This window comes from Papio anubis, chromosome 6, assembly GCF_008728515.1.
Source record: "Papio anubis isolate 15944 chromosome 6, Panubis1.0, whole genome shotgun sequence".
Taxonomy (NCBI): domain Eukaryota; kingdom Metazoa; phylum Chordata; class Mammalia; order Primates; family Cercopithecidae; genus Papio; species Papio anubis.
Window position 1 is genome coordinate 62,127,574 of NC_044981.1, and position 24,159 is coordinate 62,151,732.

The following is a 24,159-nucleotide window of genomic DNA, read 5'->3' on the forward strand; positions in this document are numbered from 1 at the left end:
GTACCCACAAAAATAAAAAAATAAAAATTTAAAAACAAACAGAAAAGAATAACATGGGGCAGGAGACAATGATTCTGTCAGCAGAGGACAAAATATAACTTATGAAAATCAAGTGTCAAAGCCTTGAGAAGGTGATGCTAATGGATAATCCACATCAGAATAAGATGAGCTGCAGTCTTATGTGGGAGTGGTGCTCAGAGGAGTCTGACATAAACAAATGACTCCTCTGGGTGCTGTAACTAATAATGAGAAAGAAACACCTTGAAAATTGGGAAGATATGGGAATTGTGATGATTTATGCAACAGTGTTTAACTGAGTGAGGATTATCAACTTTGCTCGTTCCCTTGTCCATTTATAAGGATGTATTTTTAGTCATGTGTCTGACATGTTTCATAATTTAGTGATATGCAACAGAGGGATTACTTTTTGAAGGGAGGATGGTGGGATGAGACCTTGATCTGAATATATATATATATATAAATATTATATGTTACATATTATATATTTATATATGTATTATGCAGTAATACATATATATGTATATATAAATATATTTTATGTATATATGTGTGTGTGTCTGTGTGTGTATATATATATCATGCAGTAATACATTGAATTGTCTTCATTTTAATTTTCTGTTTTTACTGATTACTCAGAAAGCCAGCTTTTTCAATACCCTACCTCAGGTAATATTTTTGGAGTGGCAAGATGACACAAGAGGAGGTTTCTTATTCTTTTTGTGTTTTGTAAAATCATAAACCATATAAAGAGAAGATTCTTAACTTGGGACCTTCAGATGAGAATTTAGGGGTTCTGTGAACATCAATCTGTAAGTCTTACTTTTTTTCGCCACTTATCCCTAACTTCTATTTAGCATTTATATCCATTGTGAATGTAGAAACAAATCTAAACAGTCCTAGCAGTATTTGGGACTTTATTACCAACAGAAAATACATTTACCTCAAAATAATCGTGATGATTGTTACTACTTCAAAATCATCAGATTTACTAGCTCTCCTTCTATATCCATCATATTCATTAATGTGTCGTGGAAGTACTCAGATTATATCATCACAAATATGTTTATAATATTTTGATAATGCACTTCAATATAATTGGCCTTTTTGTTTCTGAAAATGTATTTATAGCATCCTGAGATGGTATCCGTTCATATATATACACATACGATATTATATATAATGATATATATCATATCATTAGAATTATATATATATGTATAATTAGAATGCCAAGGGAGTCTATAGTAGGCACACAAAAGGCCAAGAAACTGACTTAAAGGATATTCTGAAGTGTCAGTGTTCTTTAGAGAACACTTGGACAATGAATACAGAAGACAGTGAGTTCTGTAAGCACTAGCAGCCTAGGCAGTGTCTTGGGAGATTCCAAGTTCTCAAAGGGTAATGGCTTAATTTCACACCCAGGTAAAATGTATTCTAGGTACTAAATGTCCCAGATTCACTACAGACTATGATGTCCCAAGAATGACCCCAAATTAACACAGGACCACTGCATCTCAAAGAACGTATGAGGCAAAAGAACGGCAATGTGAGGTAAGACTAGAGTGGGACGATGAGACATGACCAATGCATTTCCCCAGCAGCTTCACAACTTCATTAAGGACAAAACCTTGCCATAGCCCTGGTATCACAATATCTAAAAAAATCTGAGTTTAAAATTTCAATTATTTTGGTGCATTGGGAGCACAAATAAGACATATGTTTATTTAAACAAAAATCATACAAAAATTTGTTCGCATGCTAAATTTGGAAACTGAGAAATAGAATTATTATATTTAGTATCTCTAAAAGGGAATCTGGACATTTTGTGCCATAAGCATATCACTATCTCACTCTCTGTCTTTATAAATTTTATCACTCATTAAAAGTTTATTAATTCAACAAAATATGAGACTTTGTTTATAAAACGGAAGCTTTAAGTCTTGCTCAATTTGTGTGTGTGTGTGTGTGTGTGTGTACGTGAACTTGCTCTTATATTATGTGAATAATTCATTCCTAATATTAGAAGATCCATGTTGGTCAAAATTTAAGTGCTAGCTATTGGCCTTCTGGACGATTAAGAAATTATCTGGTTCTTTCATTCTTTACCCTGCAGGAAATACATGTTTTCTTTTCCCATCTGTGGTCATTCTCTACTGCACAATAAATGACAATCAAGAGGCTCGTTGGTTCACCTCCCTTAGGTTTTCTGAATTGCTTTCCTAAAGCTATGATTACACTAAAGCACATAAATACTAGTATATCTACTAAGAATTTGCTCTGAGCTCTTCCAGTGAACAGCTACTGAGTAAGGCCTTAATATTTCAACCATCTGTTTTCCTTCCACAGTAAAGTTAATAAGAAATATAATCTGATTTTTAGCTTATTTTCTTTTCTGGCTTAAACTTTTTTTATTTTTCAAAAATTGTGGGTACTGAAAATTTTTCCAATGTCAATGAAGACTGCTAAGTATCAACACAATTAGCAAGAAAAAGTATGGCAAGTTTTGCTAACTGTGAACTCTGCCAAGCACAATATTCATTGTTGCTCATTGTTAGATACATTACCAGTGCATATTTTTAATCAAATATGACCAATCTCTTTTTTTTGTTAGAACATATATGTATATTTTAAAAATTGATTTTATTCTTGGGGCAAATTTTCCTCATTAGTGGAAGGTTACCTACCACGAGCACATTGCATGAGACCATTGTCCTCACTATCCTACCCTTCCTATGATCAGTCTGCTTTACCTTTTTCCTTGAGAGTGAAATATTTGACTGATTGCATAATTAGACAACAGAACCTGTAATAACATTTGATTAACATTTTTGAATATGCTGCCACGTTTTGCATGAGATTACCAGATTCATCTGCCAAATATGAAGATCTACCTGAGACCTAATCATTAAGGAAATTTAGTGTATTTCACATCTTCTTAACTCACAGACTCTAGGTAACAGTAGTTGTGATAGAAAGGGATAAGTATAGGCCGGGCACGGTGGCTCACGCCTGTAATCTCAGCGTGGATTACACTCAGCGGAGGCCGAGGCGGGCGGATCACAAGATCAGGATATCGAGACCACGGCGAAACCCCGTCTCTACTAAAAATACAAAAAATTAGCCGGGTGCGGTGGCAGGCGCCTGTAGTCCCAGCTACTCAGGAGGCTGAGGCAGGAGAATGGCGTGAACCCGGGAGGCAGAGCTTGCAGTGAGCCGAGATCGCGCCGTTGCACTCCAGCCTGGGCTACAGAGAGAGATTCCGTCTCAAAAAAAAAAAAAAAAAATTAATAAAAAAAATAAAAAGGAAGAGATAAGTATCTTTTGTTATCTCATCTCATGAATCTGCTATTCCAAGAAAACAGATTTTGTTGTTATTTAAATTTATGTATTACTAAAGAGAGAGAGAAAAAAGGGTTTTTGGCTGGTAAATTTGGATGTGGTTCTAATAAAAGTAAAATGCAGCATATAAATTTATTTAAGATATATAGGTAGACAATCCCTGCTTCTTTTGGGAAACATATAACTGAAAAATCAAAGGAAGAATATTAAATAGAAGAATATTAAAATCTCACATCTGGCATATACAGTAAAGCTTATAAAATTTGCTTCTATTAGAAAGTCTAGAGTTAAATCAATAAGTGCTCTTTTAATCTGTAAAGAGTCTTTCTCATTGACCTCAGTAATCTGCTTCATATTACCTTTTTCTTTATAAGAATATCGGCCGGGCACAGTGGCTCACGCCTGTAATTCCAGCACTTTGGGAGGCCGAGGAGGATGGATCACGAGGTCAGGAGTCCAAGGCCAGCCTGGCCAAGATGGTGAAACTAAAAATACAAAAATTAGCCAGATGTGGTGGTGGGCACCTATAATCCCAGCTACTCGGGAGGCTGAGGCAGAGAATTACTTGAACCCAGGAGGCGAAGGTTGCAGTGAGTCGAGATCACATCATTGCACTCCAGACTGGGCGACAGAGTGAGACTTGTGAAATAATATCTACAAATTTGACACATGAATTATGTGTCTGTTTTTTCTTCCAAAATGTTCTTTGGCATAATATGTTTCTGCTTTGTTTCTTTCTTTTTTTTTATTTCCAAAGGCAGAGCTCATGGGGTTTTATACTTATAGATGATAGACTTAGCATATGATTTGGAAAAAGATTTATTAATTACATAGACATTATTAATTGTAAAGGTGTCATAAATATAATGAAATTAATCTTGATTTCATCTGGACCATGAGGACATTATTTACTATACACTGTGCTAAATGAACTAAAAAATGTGGTCTATTCTCCTTTCACTCTAATCCATGATAATACGACTTACTGTGCACTTGAGTGAAATGAACCAAAAATGAATCTCTAGTCAAAATTGAACAGATTTCTGTCTATTCACTTCTTCTCTTTAATTGAGATTAAAACTGAAACACAAAGGTTAGGCCAAAGAAAGGACATCAAAGAAGCAGTGCATAGAATAAAAAATTAGTGAAGTAAAAATGGTCCCAGCCATGTTGTTCTTAATGAAAACTCAATTTTTTTTCATAATGTCACAGAGCATTGTCCACTTCATGAATATTTTACCTCTAGAAAATCACAATCACCCCCCAAAAAAGGCAAACACCAAATCAGAAAAAAAAAAAAATAGTCTCCCCAGGTACTGCGTAGTCTGTCCTGCATGGATGTACTTGATATCAGGAACATGGTCCTAACCCTCCTGCTGCCCAAGTGGAGGGAGTGATCAAAGCAGATTTAGTAATAGAGGGACAGAGGTTCCACAGTGGTGGTACACAGAGAGTATCAAGTAATAGGGTAGAATGCCAGATGGAGAGAGAGAGACAGGGAGACCTGGGGGATTTCTGAGTTTTCCGGAGAGAATGTAATTTTATGATATGCTTTGGCACATATATAAGAGATATTGAACACTGGCCTATGATGACACTTAAATATCTTTTCTGATATATAAATATTATTTAGTAATTGGTAATGAATATTAATGAAATTTAAGAAAGTTATATCTTAAAACCAAGAGAGTCAGGACCAAATTGTGGTTCACAAGTTAATTATTTTAGTAGTAGGTTATATAACCATATTGTACTGGTGACTGTATTTTTACTTATTTAAAACTACTTTTTCAGATGAAATTCATTGCTAAAGTACAGTTACTCTTCAATTCTAAAGGACAAGAACAATAGACAGCCACTCATTTCATTCACAAGAGCCAGACACAATCCACTGAGGACACATTCTAAGGATGATTTAGGTTAGAGATTTCTTAGGTAATTTAAAGAAACTCTGCCTAGTCTAGATAATTAATATATACACAATGTAGACATAAATTGCAGGTATCTATCAAATATTTAGGGTGATATGTGATTAAACTCACGTGCTTTGAGTGTACTGCAGTCCAAGTTTACATTTCTTATGGGAAGAGTTAAGGGTGGTGGGAGAAAAGGAATGCTATATTTCAATGTTTGGTAGACAAACAAACATACATCAAAAATACTATAACACACATTAGCAAAACATCTTGATTTGGATGTACAACTACAACCCAAATATTAACATGCATATTTCTAACTATAGCAAAACATTTCTATTTAGATTCCCATTTTACATAGGTGTGGATAAAGAAAGTTTAGTTGATACAGAAAATCTCTGATATCAGAAAAGAAAGGATTGGTAATACAATTATCTGAGCATGGTGAAATACCTTTAGTACTTAATGAGGTATGTCATTAAAATTACATTTTGAAGTTACTATAATTAATGATGCTTTGGGAAATTCTTAAATATTTTTCATATTAGATATTTTATATCTAGATTATCTATGTACTCTCCTTCTGGAAACCAATTACTAATATGTTTGAGAGACTTCGATTCAAGATGGCTGACTAGAGGTGCCCAACACTGGCGTTCTGGGCAAAGAATTTCCAAAACTTCTTTGGAATTTATGCAAGTAAGAAGATAATCACACAAGAAATAAGGTATCTAAGAAACACTGCAATTCGGCAGGGAAGTGACAGGGCCCTTCGAGGTATGGAAGGAGAGGGAAGTAAAGCAGTAGCCTAATGGAGACTGACTCAGATCCAGGAAAAACTCGCCAGTGCAAGGAGAAGGTAAGCAAGAGATCCTCTTGCTTTTCCACTAATCCTCAGTGGTACACATTTCCACTAGAGACTCTTGCAATCCCAGCCACGGAAGAGCACCTCACCTCTCATGAATCCTGAAACTAGGATAAAAATCTGTCTGGAATTCATGCAACGACATTGTTTCAGAGGTAGATCAAGCTGGGTCCCACACCTCTACCGAGACCCAGGCAGCTGAAGCACCGTGCCATTTTGAGGGCCCATTCCCTACCAGACTATATTCTGCCCTGGATCCCAGTAGCCCCATCCTCTTCACATCCTTGGAGTCCTGCTGACATCTCCCTACATCCTTCCAGAGGGCCACAGCATTGCAACACTTGCTGGATTCAGCAATGCAGCTGGATCCCCATAGCTTTAGCCTACGGAATAATAGTTGGTACAGAGTACCAGGGATGCTGCCCCTGGGATTAAATGAGCCGAAATATGCCCTTTTCAGAGTCTCCCAGCTGCCTGATTTGGACTGTTGCCACTGGTAACAACCACCATTTTCTCCCTCCCCCCAGCAGCAGAGTCCCCATACACCAACACGTGCCTTTGGGGTCCTCAATACCAACCCATTGAGGTACCTTTCTGTGGCCTGAAACAGGCCCTACCTGCCTGCCATTGCTGGTGGTCATGTATGCCATATTGGGAGCCAGAAGATTGACCCACTCCACCTCCTGCCATCACTGCTGCCACCGGGAGTGCACCTTGTGGAGGCTTGGGGATTGATACACTCTGCTAACATGGCAGGTGCTCATTTGCATCACCAGGGGGCTTGAGGACAGGTTTTCCCACCTTCTGCCACCACCATCCAGGAGACAAGGGATTAACCTGCCATGCCCCGTGCGAATGGCATTAGCATGCACCTGCAGTGGGGCCTGGAAATAGGTTCAACAATCCCTGTTGCTACTGGATTCCATGTGTACTATCTGGGACTCTGAGGACAGGTTCACGCTACCCGCCGCCAGTACTGCCAATGCCCTAGTGTGCCATCCAGGGGCCTGGTGATCCATCTGCACTATGCACTGCAGCTAGGGCCCATGGACACCATGAGAGATTGGGGGCAGAGAACAGGCCTTCTCACTCTGTAGCCTTTGCCAGTGGTGTTTGTATCCATTGTCTAAGGGCCTAGGGATCAACTTGCCCTGTCCAGCACAGGAGATGCCTGTGAATGCCATCTGGGAGCCTGAGGACAAAACCATGCTGCCACCTCTCACTCCTGCCAGTACCAGGTGCCCCACCTGAGGGCCAGGATATTGATCTGTCTGCACACGCCATCAGGCAAATGGAGAAGAGTTCTGACCTGCCAATGCTGGCCCTGCCACTGCCAGCCCTGCCACTGCCCTAGCACACCATCCAGGTGAATGAGTATCAACCCATCCCATCTGCTGCCCCTACCACCTGTGCACACCACTGGGGGACATGAGGGCAGGCCCTGCTCACTGCTGCTGGCACCTGTGAACATTGTCTGTGGTACTGGGGGCTGATCTGTTCCATCCACCACTGCAGCACCTGCACAAGCCTTTTGGGGAATAACTTCCATTCACAACCACTGCCTAAGCCACTGAGAAATTCACAGATTATAATATAGTATAATATAATATAATATAATATAATATAATATAATATAATATAATATAATAATATAAGAAATCATTCAAAGACTATACTACTGCACCAACCCAGAATCAAAACCAGAACACTACCCAATCAACACTATAAATACATCTATAGGAAAAAGCTGACGATGAGCCAATCTGTAAAAATGGAAGAAGTGACTGTGACACCAGATGCATAGACATCAACATAAGGATACATGAAACATAAAAAAACAAGAAAATGACATCTTTAGAGAAACTCAATAATTCTCCAGTAACATATTTTAAATAAAATGAATTATTTAAAATAATTAAAAAAGAATTCAAAATAATATTAAATTGGTTTAGTAAGATATGAGGAAAAACATTCAAACAATATAAAGGAGTCAGGGAAACAATTTATGATCTCAGATTGATATCATTAAAGGAATAGAAAATCTGGAACTGAAACATTGAATGAAATAAAAATATAATGGAGAGCTTCAGAAATATATCAAAACAGAAAAAAAGGAATTTCTGAACTTTAAAACAGATGTTTTTAAATAACATAGACAGAAAAAAAAGGAAGGAATAGAAAAAAGATGGTGTTCCTGATATATGGGGAATGATAAAGTGAACAGATATTTAAATTATGGAAATTCCAGAAGAATAAAAAAATAGCAAGGACATAGAAACTCTCTCTTACAAAATAATAGCTAAAAAAAAAGCTAAGTCTTGAAAGAGATATAGACATCCAGATACAGAAAGCTCAAAGATTCCCAAATGTATTCAACCCCAAAACTTATTTTTCAAGGAAGTTATAGTCAAACTGTAAAAAGTCAAAAACAAAGAAATAATTCTAAAAACAGTAAGTGAAAAGCATCAAGTCACATATAAAGGAATCTCCATCTGGCTAAAAGCAGATTTCTCAGCAGAAACTTTACAAGTCATGAGAGAATGGAAAGCTATATTCAAAGTGCTGAAAGACAAAAATTATCTGGCAAGAATACTACACCCAGAAAGCTATTCTTCAAAAATTAAGGAAAAATGAAATCTTTCCTGAAAGCTGAGGGAATTCATCACCAGTTGACTGGCCTGACAAAGCTGGAAGTAAGAGAATGACATTTACCATTGTGAAAATACAAGAAAGTAAAGCTCACTGGAAATACAAACACAAAATGGACAAGAAGAAGAGTCAAATGATATCACTACAGAGAATGATCAATCCACAGTGATAAACAATAGGAAAGAAAGGAAGAAACACAAGATACATAAAACAATCCACAGTGATAAACAATAGGAAAGGAAGAAACAAAAGATATATAAAACAAATGACAGATGAAGACAGACTAAGTTCTTATCTGTCAATAATAGCTTTGAATGTAAATGGATGAAATTCACCATTTAAAAGAAGCAGGCTAGCTGAATGGTTAAAAAATTACATGCTACCTAAAAGAAACTCACTTTACCTGTAAAGAAACATATAGATTGAAAATGAAGGGATAGAAAAATTATTACACAAAAATGAAAAACAAAAGTGAACATGAGGAACTATACATATCAGATAAAACAAACTTTAAGTCAAAAACTGTAAAAAGAGACAAATAAAGCCATTGTATAATAGTAAAAGGATCAATCCAGAAAGCATATAACAATTCTACATATACAGGAACCCAACACTGGAGGACTCAGATATATAAAGCAGATATTATTATATCGAAAAAGAGAGGGAGAGGTAGACGGATACAATAATAGTTGGGGAATTCAACAACTGACTCTCAGCATTGGTTACATTGTTTACAGAGAAAATCAACAAACACTAGTGTTAAACTACACTACAGATCAATAGACCAAACAGATATTTAAAGAATACTTTTCTATAGCTGCAGAGTGTACATACATCAGCATGTGGAACATTCATCAGAATAAACTATACACTAATTCACAAAATAAGTCTTAGCACAGGTTTTCAAATCAAAACAAAATATCTTCTCAGGCCACAATGGAATAAAATTAGAGCTCAGTAACAAGAGGAATTTTGTAAATGGTACAAATACACAGAAATTAGACTACAGATCCTGAATAACAATTGGGACAATAAAGAAATTTAAAAATATTTCTTGAAGCAAATGAAAATGGAAACACAATTTATCTAAACGTATGGGATATAGTAAAAGCAGTGCTAACAGAAAGTTTATGGCAATAAATGCCTATATCGAAAAAGGAGAAAAATTTCAAACAAACAACCTAATGATACACCTGAAAATACTAGAAAAGCAAGAACAAATCTAACTGAAAATCAGCAGAAGAAAAAAAAAAAAAAAGATTAAAGCAGAACTGAACAAATAGATACTAAAAAAATACAAAGGATTAGCAGAACAAAAAAGGAGGTATTTTTAAAATTGATAAACTGCTAGCTAGACAACCAAGAACAAAAAAAGAGGACCCAAATGCACAAAATCAGAAACAAAAAAAGAATACATTTAAAAATGATACCACAGAATTACAAAGGATCATTAGAGACGATTATGAAACATTATGTGCTAACAAATTGGAAAAGCTAGAGCAAATAAATTCCTGAACACATACTATCTACTAAGATTGAACTTTGAAGACACAGAAAACCTGAACAGACACATAATAAATAAATGAGTTTGACTCAGTAATAAAAAGTTTTCCAACAAAGAAAAGGCCAGGAACAATGACTGAATTGCTAAATTCTACCAAGCTCTTAACATAGAACTAACTTTAATACTTCTCAAACTATTACAAAAAATTGAAGAGGAGGAATTTTTCCCCTAATTAACTCAATGAGGCCACTGTTACCCTAATACTAAAGTCAGAGAAGGACACATCAAAAAACAAAAATGGTTTTATTATTAGGGCCAATATTCCTAACGATACAGATGCAAAAATCCCCACAAAATACTAGCATAATGAACCCATCCAACAATACGATTCAAAAGAGAATACATTTATATCAAATGTGATTTATCCCAGGGAGGAAAGGATGTATCAACATAAGCAAATTGATAAATGTGATATATCACATCAACAGGATAATAGACAAAAATCATATGACCGTCTCAATAGATATAGAAGGAGCATTTGATAAAATTCAGGGTCTTCTCATGATAGAATTTTAAATAAATTAGACATAGAAAAAGCTTACTTCAAAATAATAAAGTTTGTCTATGACAAACCCATTGCTAACATCATACTGAACAGGGAAGAGCTGAAAGCCTTTCCTGTAAGAACTGGAACACCTAAAGTAAGCCCATTTTCACCATTCTTATTCAGCAGAATACTGGTAGTCCTAGCCAGAGGAATCAGGCAAGATAAAGAAACAAAAGGCATCCAGATTTGAAACAAGGAAGTCAAACTGTCAATTTTTGCAGACGATATCATTTTTTAAATAGAAAAACGTGAAGATTTCATCAAATAACTTAGATTGATAATGAAATTCAGTAAGGTTGCAGGATACAACATCAACATATAAAAATATGTAGCCTTTCTATACACCAATAATAAACTAGCTAAAAAGAAATCCAAAAGCAAATTCCACTTATAATAGCTATGAAAAAAATAACTAGAAAGAAATAACCCAGGTAGTCAAAGGCTTTTACAAGGAAAACTACAAAACCCTGATGAAAAAAATTGAGAAGAAAACACCCAAATGTATACAATCAATGCTCGTGGATCACAAGAATGAATATTGTTAAGATGACCATACTATCTACCGCAATCTACAGAATCAATGCAATCCCTATAAAAATATCAATGACATTCTTCACAGAAATAGAAAAGAAATTCTAAAATTTCATGAAACCGCAAAAGATCTCAAATGGCTTTTATGCTTGGTGGAAAGAACACTCTCTTCAATACATGATGCTGAAAAAACTGGATATCCATATGCTGAAGAATGAAATCAAATCCTAATCCTTCGCCATACACAACACTCAATTCGAAATGGATTAGACTCTAACAGAGGACCCCAAACTTTACACTATCAGAACGAAACAGGAAAAATATTTCAGGACATTGGTATAGGCATAGACTGCGTGGGTCAGACTTTAGAAGCACATGAGATAAAAATAAAAGTAGAAAAATAAGACTATTTTAAACTAAATACCTTTTGGCTAGCAAAAGAAACAACAGAATGAAGAGTCAGCCTGTAGGATGGGAAAAAAAAATACTTGCAAAATATTCATCTGACAAAGGACTAATACCCAGGTTATTCAATGGGCTCAAACAACTCAACAACAACAGTCCAAATAATCCCATTAAAAAGTAAGCAAATGATCGAAATAGCTTTTTTTTTTTTTTTTTTTTTTTTTTTCTCTGATGCAGTTTTGCTCCATCGCCAGGCTGGAGTGCAGTGGTGCGATCTCGGCTCACTGCAACCTCCGCCTCCCAGGCCCAAGTGATTTTCCTGTCTCAGCCTCCTGAGTAGCTGGGACTACAGGCGTGCGCCACCACACCCGGCTAACTTTTTTTTTGTATTTTAGGACAAACGGGATTTCACTATGTTGGCCAGGATGTTCTCAATCTCCTGATCTCGTGATCCGCCTGCCTTGGCCTCCCAAAGTGCTGGATTTGAATAGACATTTCTTAAAGGAAGAAATAAAAATCACCAAAAGGTATATGAAAAAATGTTCAACATCACTGATCACCAAGATAATGTAAATCAAAAACACAGTGAGTTATCATCTCATCCCAGTTAAAATGGCTATTATTAAAACGTCAAAAAACAACAAATGCTAGTAAGGACGTAGAGAAAAGGAAACTTACACATTACCGAAATGTTAATTAGTACTGCCACTATGGTGAACAGCATGGAAGTTTCTCACAAAACTAAAAGTAGTACTACTATGTGATTCAGCAAGCCCACTGCTGGGTACTCATCCAAAGGAAAGGAAATGGGTATATGAAATGAATATTTTTACTTACATGTTCATTGCAGCACTATTTACAATAGCCGAAATGTGAAATCAGCCTAAGTGTCTGTCAAAAAATAAATGAATAAAGAATTGTCGTATATATATGCAATGGGATACTATTTAGTCACACATAAAGGATACACCCCTGTCATTTGCAGCAACATACATGGAATTAGAGGTCATTTTATTAAGTGACATAAGCCAGACATACATAGCTGAATATTTCATGTTCTCACTCGTATGTAGAAGCTAAAAAACAATTGATCTCATAGAGGTAGAGAGTAGAATAATAGTTACCAGAGGCTAGGTTGGGTGCAAGGGGTGAAGTGAACTTGGTTAATAAGTAAAAACACAGTTACATGGAAGGAATAATTTCTATTGCTTGATAGTAGAGTAGGGTGATTATAGTTAACAACAACTTATTTTATATGTCAGAATGTTCAAAAGAGAAGGTTTCAAATGTTCCCAACAAAAAGAAATAATAAATATTCAAGATGATGTATCCTAAATACTCTGATTTGATAACACATTGTATGGATGTATCAATATACCACATGTACCCCATTGATGTACAGCAAGTATTGCATGTGGATAGAAACGTTTAGAAAATAGGCTGCAGATACTCAATCTATGATGTATTTGATTAACTTTCAAATGTTTTATCTCATTTCTCTTTGCCAAGCTTGGGAAACTTTCCCAAGTCTTTCCCTCCAGTTAGATATTCTTTCTTAATCTCTACCCAGTCTATTGTCTTATGCAAACTATTCATTTTACCAAAAAAAAGTCTGTATTTTTGTTCTTGAATTTGTTCTTTACATTTCATATATTTATTTCATGATCTCTTAAATATATTTTTCCCTTTGTCCTTTGGGAGATTTTAAGTCTGTTGCTGTATATCCTATAGTTCCTCTAATGGGGTTTTCTTTTTTGAGTCTTTTAGCTCAATGGTCCCCAACCTTTTTGACACTGGGACCACTTTTGTGGAAGACATTTTTTCTATGGACCAAGGGGAAGGGGAGGAAATGGTCTTATGATGATTGAAGCACATTACATTTATTCTGCACTTTATTTCCTTTATTATTACATTGTAATAATGTTACATTGAAATAATTATATGACTCTCCATAATGTAGAATCACTGGGAGCTTTGAGATTGTTTTCTTCCAACTAGACAGCCCCATCTGGGGGTGATGGGAGACAGTGACTCCCGAAGTGTCTTGCTTATGACCAGTCTACTCCATAATCTTGTTTTGCTTGCTGCCGCTGGAAAACTCTGCTTCACAAAGATATGATGTTGGAAATGGAAGAAGAAAATGTTGGAAATGAAAGCACTTTTCAATGCTTTTGAGGCAATCTCAGAATATTTCATTTTGAGTGTAATTCCTAACAATGGAGATTTGAAGTTTTATCAAATGTACTTTTAAGGCCACCATCATTCACAGTCTCAAGCAGTTGATCCTCTTCTAGCACGAAAAAGTCGATTTACCTGGCTTATTCACAAATGGGTCACGATCTATTTCCTCCCAGTTCAGGAGTCTTTTGTGGTTAAGAAGTAATGCTCAAACTCTTTTAAATCTGAGAGAGATTATCATGCACCAGTTGGAAAAAAAGAAGGTCCGGGCTCAGTCTCTTTGAAAATCTCTGCTGATGTTTGAAACTCATCAAAAATCCCAATGTTCATTTGTCTCCCCCATAATTTTAGTTTGACTTTGCCACTTTATCTGCTGACTTGAACACAGTTGTCATTCTCCTCTGAAGTGACAGATTGAGTTTGTTGAGCAGGTGGAATATGTAACATAGGTAAGCAAGTTTTGCGACCCATTTTGTGTCAATGTGTCAATGAAATGTGTTGCCAGTGGTGACTGCTTTTGTGAAATAAAAGAAGTCTGGAGTGGCTCTCTGAACTCAAAAACTCTGACCAGTAATCGACCTTTAGGAAGTCATCTCACCTCTGAGTATAAGAGAAAACATGTGTACTCTGTGTCCATCTCCCTGCAGAGCTACACAAATACACACAAGTTAAGAGCATGTACTTTAATATGGCTGATAATTTTAATCACATTCTGCAAACTGTTGTTAAGTTCGTGTGACATATTTTGGCTAGCCAGCATGTCTCTAGGGATAACACAGTGTGTAGAATCACATCTAGAAGTGCCCTTTTTGATTAGAGTAGAGAAACCAGAAAGCTGTCAAGTCATGGCAGCCGCTCCTTCCATAAACATACCAACACAGAATTACTAGTTCAGTTTTCCTGATATGTAATAATTCGAAGACTTAAGTAGTTCTACAGCTGTCGGGTTTGTTGACCACAAAAGTGCGCATAACATATCCTCATGTACATCCTCCTGAGAAATATATCGCACAGAAACAAGCGTTGTTGCCTTGTGAACGTCTATAGATATGCCAACCTGAATTGCATACCACGGTTACTCATTAATCCTTTCCAACAATTGTACCTCAGTATCCTCCACCATTTCATCAATTCACCAGGTTATGGTGCTAGCCAAAAGAGGAAAACGTACCACCTTTTGAACTGCACACTCTCCTAAAATTTCAGGACAAATGTCCTTAGCAGCAGGCAGGATCAACTCTGCACCAATAGTAAAGAACTTCTTAGCGTTAGCAATGCAGTTAGCTACTAGAGAATGATGCTGTCAGTGAAGACACGTTTGATGAAGTGGTGGTCTTCAATAACTGTTTCTGTTCTTTGTATTCACATGTTTTTTTTTTTTTGTTTCTTCTGAAAAACTTCAAAGGCTTGTCTTTTAATGCAAGGTGCTCGGTCTCCAGGTAGTGAAGCGGTTTTGAACATTTCATGACTTCCTTGGATAGCCAGTCACCACGTATTATACAAAACAGGCTAGGAGAATGTGAAACAACAGTTATGCTGAACCCGTAATTTAAGTAAGACTCTTGGTATTTTCTTTTAAATATGTCTTTCTTTTTCTTGGCAGCCTTAGACTATTCTGCTGTCTCATTATTAGTCTTTCCCCCTTTTCAAATAAGCTCTTCAGTAATGACTGTTTTTCACTTATTTTGGCTAGAATTAGCTTGTGGGCTTACCAAAACTGTGACTGAGACAAGTGTGTAGTGTGTGAAAGCAGTGCCCATGGAAGCGGCGAAGAAAATAATGAGCAGGTCATGTGTGGACTACAAAACTGTCAACTTCTGACTTAAAGCCTGCCAACTGGATACAGCTGCATAATTGAAGTATATCAGCTCACTTGCCACTCTAAAGCCTGTCACTAGATGCAGTTTGTCACCTGTCACTCGCTGATAGGGTTTTGATATGAGTCTGCAAGCAATTGATTTATTATGGTCTCGGTGCATCCAGGCCTGTCTGCAAATGTTTATCTGTATTTGCAGCTGCTCCCCAGAGCTAGATTCACTGTCTCAGTTCCATCTGAGATCATCAGGCATTAGATTCTCATAAGAAATGCGCAACCTAGATAGCTCAGAGATGCAGTTCACAATAGGATTCGTGCTTCCGTGAGAGTCTAATGCCATTACCGCTGACCTGACAGGAGGTGGAGCTCAGGCAGCAAAGCCAGTAATGGTAAGCGACTATAAATACAAATGAAGCTTTCCTACTCACCTGCCACTCACCTCCTGCTGTGCATCCAGGTTCCTAAAATGTCAAGGACCAGTACAGGTCCACGGACCTGGGGTTTAGGACCACTATTTTAGCTGATTGTCAGAGTTCTGGAATATATTATGAACTTCCCAATATTTATTAGGAACACCATCCATGGATGTTTTTCCCAGAATATCTGTGGAATTGATTTAATGTATTTGCCATGACTCCTTAGAGGGTACAACTAAAAAATACATCTTATTTTGGTAGCTTAATGAAGAACATTACAGACTGTTTTAAAAAAACATATTTAAACTCCATTCTGGGAGAAACCTTTGTGCTGACTACAACCAAGGGCTGGCTGGATGTTACTGGTTCACAGACCAAAGCCAACAGGGTATTAACCTGACCATACTAGATACGTTAAAGGTGCACAGATGTGGTCTCTACGCAGGCAATCTTGTCCACAGGAAAGGAAGGGAAAATGGATTTTGAGTAAACAGTTAGAAACTATCAATATTTGTAAATAAACATTTAAGATTCACAATCTTGAATTTGTTTATATTGTGTGGGTTTATTTTGAAAACGATTTTTAGCACCTTTACATACACTGCTCCTCAGATATTAAACTTTCTTCTGCAATTTTGGCAAGTCATTAATTAATCAGCAGTTGAAATGGCTAATAATGTTGCTTAATATTATGATTTGGAGAAGCAACATTGTAAGAAGAGTAGATTTTTAGATGATGAATTTTTTTTATATTTATATAATTACAACCATAGAAGCAACAGAGACCTACCAAACCTACAGCATATGTGACACTACATTAGAAACACTGACAACTTTGAAGGTTAGATGACATATAATTTTTAAAACTCTATAGGTAGTTCTTTAAAAATATGGTTTTTTCCTCCAATAGACAGCTAAGATCTTAAAATGTCTTATTTCAAAATTTCATGTGTAATAACTACTCATATTCACTGGCTTTTTAATGATTTTGAACTTCTATTTTAAAATATTTTAAATGTAATATGTGCATCTGGTAACTGTCATTAATAATACTGCATTGTACATTTGAAATCTGCTAAGAGCAGATAAGTGCTCTTACTATACACACACAAAAAATGGTTACTCCTTGGGGTGATGGAGATGTTAATTAATTTGATTCTGGCAATTATTTCACAATGCATATATACATCAAAACATCACATTGTACACCTTAAATATATGTAATTTTATGTGTTTATACCTTGACTTCACTAGAAGAAAAGAAAAAAAAAACATCCATAATGCAGTGTATTGAATCTGATATAATTTGTAAGTTGTTGGTCAAGAAGCAAATACCTAACATAGCCATTTAGAATAGTAATGTAGAACTAACTCCATAAATCAACTCTGAAATGGAATCATGCCATTTACTATCTGTGTGATTTTTGAACAAGTTACTTAACGTCTATGTGCCTCAGTCTTCGCACCTGAAAAATAAACAAGCACATGGTACTTAAGTCATATGATTTTTCGCTAATCATTTTTATTGTTCTAGAATTAGAATACAGTGAGTAGTCTTGTTAATAGTTCTATGCTCTCTTAAACACTAGATTATAGAATTAAAGCTTTTTTACCTTTTTTAACCTAAAATGGAATGAAATTATGCTTTCCATTAAACTTACCAATTATATTACTAATTTAATTCCAAATACATGTGCCACTTTGTGATTTTGATATATTTTTCTTCAATGTATGTATTTATTCTCTGAAGGCAATGGTTCTATGTAAGATATATGAAAACCATATAATTATTGACATATTTTGTATGGGTAAATTAATGGTGACATATTTTGCAAACTGGCCTAGAGCATATATTTTTCATTAAATGATGTATCTTGGGAATCTTTCTATGTTAGTGAATAAAGAGATGCCTTACTCTTTTTATCTTCATCTTTTTATTTTGAGAAATTCAGAAAACACAGAGAAGTTGAAAAATAGAACAAAGATAAACAGTATAATTTCACCTATTTTCAACAATTGTTAATACAATACACAACAATTTTCAACAATTGTTAATACAATATAATAATATAATAATACAATAATATACAATAATATAACAATATAATACTATAACAATTGTTAATACTTGTATTAATTTCCTCACTTTATATGAGTATATATGTATATGTGTGTTTGCTAAACAATTTGAAAACAGTTGTAGACATCATAACACTGTACTATAGAGCAACTACTTAAACAGGTTTATTTTTAGTTATCAAGAACAACCTCTTTTATCTAATCTTACATCATTTTCATTGCAATGACACAGAAATATTTTATTGTATAAATATCACATTCAAATTTATTTTTATCATAGTTAAATATGCTTCATTATTTTAAATTTAGTTTTATTAATTTTTATCGGTAATAGTAAGTGTAGACATTTATGGGGTACATGAGATGTTTTATTATTTGTTATCTTTTGCAATCCATAATTTTCTAAAGGATTCTCCATTGCACTTGGTGTCATGGCTCTTATATTGTTATAATATTGAATAAACTCACTGTCTTTTTTTCTTTCTTGAGGAACTTGTAATTTTGGTTTTTAATAAAATTGTCATCTTCATTTTCAGACTAAATATTCATATATTTCATCTATATTCATGGTAGAAAATTAAAAACCATAAAATTACAATTTTCATGAATACATTAACAGCCAGAATTTGGCTTTTAAACACTGTTTTCTATTACATGGCCCAGTCTGGTACAGGGAAAGTACAAAATGAACATGAAGCACCTTATTCTTTCAGAAAACAAAGTAATGCTCATAGACAAATTGTAACAATTCAAAGAGACACAAGAACTGACTCTTCTTAATTTTGGCACAATTTTGAAATCAAAAGGAATAATGACTGCAATGAATTTTCACAGACTGGATTTTAAAAATAACTCATGGTTGTATACTGACACAGTTATGGGATGGGGTAGGGAAAGTTCTTCGTACCTGAATGCCAAGATACAAGTGTAGAATAAATAATAAAAATATAAATAGTCAATTTGCATTTGCTAATGTAATATTTGGCTTAATAAATAATCATCAACCTGCAATTCTGTGTTTTCTAATGTACCCCAAGGAAGTGAAACCTGAAAAGCACACTTCCCAGTCCTCGTTGTCAGCAGGATTTCTTTTGATATACTCCAATGAAAGTCACTCATGTGATATCTGGAAGATATAGGGATAAGGAGTAGCCATTATTCTCTGGTAGTGATTTCAAGCCATTTTTGCACACCACTTAATTATTACTTTAGTACTCTGGGTACCTGAGAACCTTAGAGGTGGCCTCTATTAGTAGCCATTTTCTCTGAAAGCAGTTCCTATATTATTTGCTTCCCAACCTTCAGACTTTTGTGTAGCCCCGTATTTCCCTGAGTTAAACCTATTCTTCCTTTAAATAGCTTAAATACTACTATTCTTTGGAGGCTTGTGATCCTTCAAAATTCACATTAAAACTTAGTCTCCAATGCATTAGTATTATGAAGTAGGGCCTTCTCAGATGTTATTAAGTCCTGAGAGTTCTGCTTTTAAGATTCATGCCCTGATAAAAGAGGCTTCAGAGAGCTGTCACTCTGTCCATCTTTTCTACAGTGTGAGGACACTTCATTTATTTGGGTTTTGTTTGTTTTTTGTTGTTGTTGTTGTTTTTTCCTCTTTTCCACCATGTCAGATGCAGCAAGAAGTCTCCGTCTTGGAGGTAGAGCGTGCTTACCAGATATCAAACCTGCTGGTGCCTTAATTTTGTACTTTCCAGTCTCCATAACTGTAAGAATTAAATTTTTGATTTTTAAAAATTATTCAGTCTAAGCTATTTTGTTACAGTAGCATGAATGGACTAAGAAAAGTACTGTATTTTTTTTTTTTTTTCTAACTGGTACAGAATTAGGTACTGGAATTAATTCTAAGATGGTTAGATTCGAAGAGTATAATTATGCTAAAATAAAATAATGCTAAAATAATTTGGCACACTGGACATCCATTGTATGCAACGGAACAATAGTTATTTAAAACATCTCTTGTAATTACCTGGAATAAATTGCCTATAAAGGCAATACTGAGGGATTAGTTACCAAAACCTTTTGATGGGAATGATGGTTATAAATGGGACAGTGGAGTGGGGACAAGAAAAGCAAAATTAGGAGATGCGTGACAAGGAATTCTGGAGAAGATAATGAACATAACATGTAAGGACAACTATTTTATTCATATAAATGCTCATTAAAGTGCATTTACTGCATATGCAGCTTATAAGAATTGGATAAAGAGGCTAACCCATTCTCAGAATGTCAGTCAGTCTTCTCTCTGCCACACTAATGCTTGGCCAATGGGTTTGTGGACTAACTAACAATACAATTACGAGATTAATGTTTTGTATGAGCTCAAAAAACACTGGTTTCCTTTTACTGAGTTTGACCAGGCTACATTCAGTGCTGTATTCCCAACCTATGGGTGTAAGAGGCCAATATTGTGCCTCTGCTCTCGCACCTTGCATGAAAAACTGGGCATTCACCTGTTAGTAGTTTGATTACATTAGAATCTTCTTATCACACAGTGAGCACTTACTTAGAATATGGATATGTATTCCCTCTCTACAATGTTCCAACTTAACAGTAAGGTTAAGATTGATTTGTGGAATTCAGGGAATTCCCTGAATTGTCCATCAGTACTTCTATCTTCTCAGGTAAATGTTAGTGAAGGATCACAGCAACACAATGTAGAAAGGATCATTTATGGCTTAGATTATTCAGAAATAAAATTTTATTATCACATAAGCTCAAGAACCATATCCAACTGAGCTGTTCACTGAAAGCAAAGATAGAGAATAGGTAGTGAAAGAACATTTCATTTAACAACTGTAGGTTGTTGTCTAGTTGAAAAAAAAAAGAGCTATAGTGGTTTTGAATATATATATTTTAAATGTTTGTTATGTATATATTTGTATGTATTAACCATTCTTTCTTACCATTTTTCTACAATCTTGCATCAACGGTGGTCATACCTCGAATTTAGTCTGTAAACGACATAGTATCAAAGGAAAATTGTGAATTAATCATAAAAAATGAATATTACTCAGACATCAGTAAAGGCAGGACTTTAGGTCTTCTATTTTGGGGAACCTGAGAAAGTCTTTATTTAAAAGAAGAATAGATGCATGTTGGGCAGAAACAAGATGATGTTATTTTTGTCACTGCTTAAAAGATAAATATGAATGGAAAGGAACATATGAACAGTGAGTATTCAAAGGTATGGCCTGTGATGGATATTTTCTTACTTCTAAATTTTGTCCTGTTCCTCAGAAGCTAAAGCCTCAAAGTTAGATGTCATAGAATCCACTTGAAATCAAACTTGTGGCTGGATCCCATCAATTGGAAGCATATGTGTGCAGGTCTGGAGTTTTACTTTTAGATTTTACATATTCTACTGAATGGCACTGCCTAGATTCTCTTCTAGGGCGTTTATGGTTTTAGGTCTTACGTTCAATCTTTAATCCATCTTTAGTTAGTTTTGATACAAGGTGTAAGGAAGGGGTCCAGTTTCAGTTTTCTGCATATGGCTAGCCAGTTTTCCCAACACCATTTATTAAATAGGAAATCTTTTCCCCATTACTTGTTTTGGTCAGGTTTGTCAAAGATCAGATGGTTGTAGATGTGTGGCGTTATTTCTGAGGCCTCTGTTCTGTTCCATTGGTTTATAGAATCACCCTTCTTGGTATTGTAAGTGCTAAGATTACTGAGACAATTTCTGTGATCCCTGTGCTTCTAATCCTTCCACACTTATGAAAGTCCCCAAATTCTTTGTAAGATGTATTCTATCAAAATACCTGGAGAAGTATCTCTTTCACTGAAAAAAATATGCACTAAGTAGAAGATGCTGTCTATTTCATTTGAGTATGAAATATAAATGATCTGGGATAACACTTGGGTTTTGTTGGCGTCCTTTCCTATAAAATGTATATTCATTTAGCATTGTATATGTTTAATTGAAGAAAAGCTTGATTGAGGCTATCAGGAATTTTGATCATAGCAATTACAAAAACATGTCACAAAAGTAAGATTTTCATTATTTAAATTAGAAAATTAAAGCCCACTGAAATTGAGGAGCTTGTCTAAGGTGGAATGTTGATTGGCATTACTGGACATTTTTCCTGTTTTCTAATCCAGGTCCCCTTCCAAGTTACTACTTACTTAACAGTGAAATAAACAAAAATGTGTTAATCTTTTTTTTTTTTTTTTTTTTTTTTTTTTGAGGCAGAGTCTCACTTTGTCGCCCAGGCTGGAGTGCAGTGGCGCAATCTCGGCTAGTGCAAGCTCTGCCTCCCGGGCTCACGCCATTCTCCTGCCTCAGCCTCTTCAGTAGCTAGGACCACAGGCGCCCACCACCATACCTGGCTAATTTTTGGTATTTTTAGTAAAGACGGGGTTTCACCATGTTAGCCGGATGGTCTCGATCTCCTGACCTCATGATCCACCCGCCTCGGCCTCCCAAAGTGCTGGGATTACAAGCATGAGCCACCGCGCCCAGCCGTGTTAATCTTTAATAAGAAAATACTGTGCCAGTAATTTTTGCCACTTGAACGTTGAGTAGAAAGAAACAATGGGAAGTGTGACTTTTAAATGAGGTGGAGAAAAAGGACATTTATCAACATATTATATAGGAAACACAGAGAATGCAAGAGGTAATGTTCTGGTAATCATTTTTTTTATACTTTAAGTTCTAGAGTACATGTGCACAATGTGCAGGTTTGTTACATATGTATACATGTGCCATGTTGGTGTGCTGCACCCATTAACTGGTCATTTACATTAGGTATATCTCCTAATGCTATCCCTCCCCCCTCCTCCCACTCCACGACAGACCCAGGTGTGTGATGTTCCCCTTCCTGTGTCCAAGTGTTCTCATTGTTCAATTCCCAGCTATGAATGAGAACATGCTGTGTAATACTATGCAGCCATAAAAAAGGATGAGTTCATGTCCTTTGTAGGGACATGGATGAAGCTGGAAACTATCATTCTCAGCAAACTATCACAAGGACAGATTAAAGATCGTCATTCTTTAATTCCTATCCCTAACTTTGGTTACAGAACCTCAAATGAATTACACATTTAGAAATTGTAACTGGCATGGAAAGTAAGGTCTTGAACGAGAAAGTGAGAATAGAAGTATAATGCTTAAAGCATTGTGCTGTTGCTGGATGTTTCTTAAACAATAAAACTCAGAAGGAAGTAACAGAGCTCAATGAGCCTTTCTGCAATAGATGTTCAATCCTTCTCCCTATGGCTCAAGAATGACCATAATTTGTGGTGCCCAAGTCTAAATAAAATGTGAGCTCATTGTCCAAATATTATTAAAGATTTTAAGTGGTACAGCAGAGGGTTAAAACCAAGTATGTGGTCCTTCTAGGCACAGAGACCTATAGCAAAGGAGCAGTAGTAAAGTCACTTCATTACATAATTGCATTCACTTAATTTACGCACTAATTTTATCTATATATTTGCTTTTGCTAACATAAATGCATTGGTAAAATGTTTATCTCATATTGACATAGACTTGGACCCAAGAGAATCTATATTAAACACAAACTTTAATTTTACTTTCTTACACATTGACCCAAGTGGATAATTTCTTTTTTTTTTATAAAGATATATTTCACTTTATTCCTTTTGCATACAATAAGTGAACATTTTGTAGTTAATATAAACTTTGCCCTGTTAAATATTACACATAAGGCTAAATTATTTTTGAATTACTTAATATTCAATTTTTTTTCAAAAATACTGTGAATTCTGTGGGAAATATTTTAAAATATATGAAATAAAATTAATGCATATATTTTATGAATTGTCAATTGGAATTCAAATGACTAATAGTATCAGG

At 35.4% G+C, this 24,159-nt stretch overlaps 1 long non-coding RNA gene across 1 annotated transcript in view; it reads left to right on the forward strand.

Annotated features, from left to right (window-relative positions):
* The first annotated feature begins 566 nt into the window (after positions 1-566).
* The window catches only part of LOC110743087, a 35,600-nt gene continuing 12,007 nt past the window's right edge, over positions 567-24,159 (forward strand). The window contains exon 1 of the long non-coding RNA XR_002521597.2: positions 567-1,572. This is a non-coding gene — a long non-coding RNA (uncharacterized LOC110743087). The remainder of the gene's footprint in view (positions 1,573-24,159) is intronic.